Here is a 719-nt window from a genome sequence, read left to right on the forward strand (position 1 = left end):
TGCGATTTACTGGATTTATGCTTTGATAATCGTACTGAATATCATCCAAATGTAGTGTTTGATAAAAATGTGATTTGCTTAAAATTATGCATTTTTATGAAACCTACCTATATTCAACTGTTGACAAAAAAAAGAATGCTTTAAGCTAGAATAAAACTGATTTTTTTTGTTTAAAAGTAGAGGCTCTGATCTTTATTTTGGTGTATTGCATATTCAAATATTCATACAGCAAAATATACTGGAGGCCATAAAATTTTAGTGAAAATCATCAAAATCGCTGGCTGCCAACTTTTTTGAAAAGAGTTAATTTGGCTGGTGTTTCCGGCTGCAGTGAACGGCGGCTGGTCGACGTGGACGGAGTGGTCAGTGTGCAGCAGTCGCTGTGGGCGGGGCTATCAGAAGAGGACGCGCAGCTGCACCAATCCCGCGCCTCTGAACGGAGGATCCATCTGTGAGGGTCAAGCCATCCAGAAACTGGCCTGCAACCCGCTCTGTCCAGGTACCACAGCGCTGCTGTTTTCTGCTGATAACAGAGTGCTGGCCGATGGCCGATAACGCTGATATAGTGTAATCAATTGATGCAATTTAAAATTGGACTAACAATTTATTTAAAAATAAATAAATAAATTCAATTTAATTAAATTTTCAAATAAATACAATTTAATAGCATCAATAAATACATTTAAGTGTTTAAATAATTATATCTTCCAGTGTATCTC

The 719-nt window shown here is 37.1% G+C and overlaps 1 pseudogene; it reads left to right on the top strand.

The window, feature by feature from the left end:
• The window catches only part of LOC107668634 (netrin receptor UNC5C-like), a 73,991-nt pseudogene that overhangs the window by 27,154 nt on the left and 46,118 nt on the right, over nt 1-719 (top strand).

Source organism: Sinocyclocheilus anshuiensis, unplaced genomic scaffold, assembly GCF_001515605.1.
Source record: "Sinocyclocheilus anshuiensis isolate Anshui unplaced genomic scaffold, SAMN03320099.WGS_v1.1 scaffold116, whole genome shotgun sequence".
Taxonomy (NCBI): Eukaryota; Metazoa; Chordata; class Actinopteri; order Cypriniformes; family Cyprinidae; genus Sinocyclocheilus; species Sinocyclocheilus anshuiensis.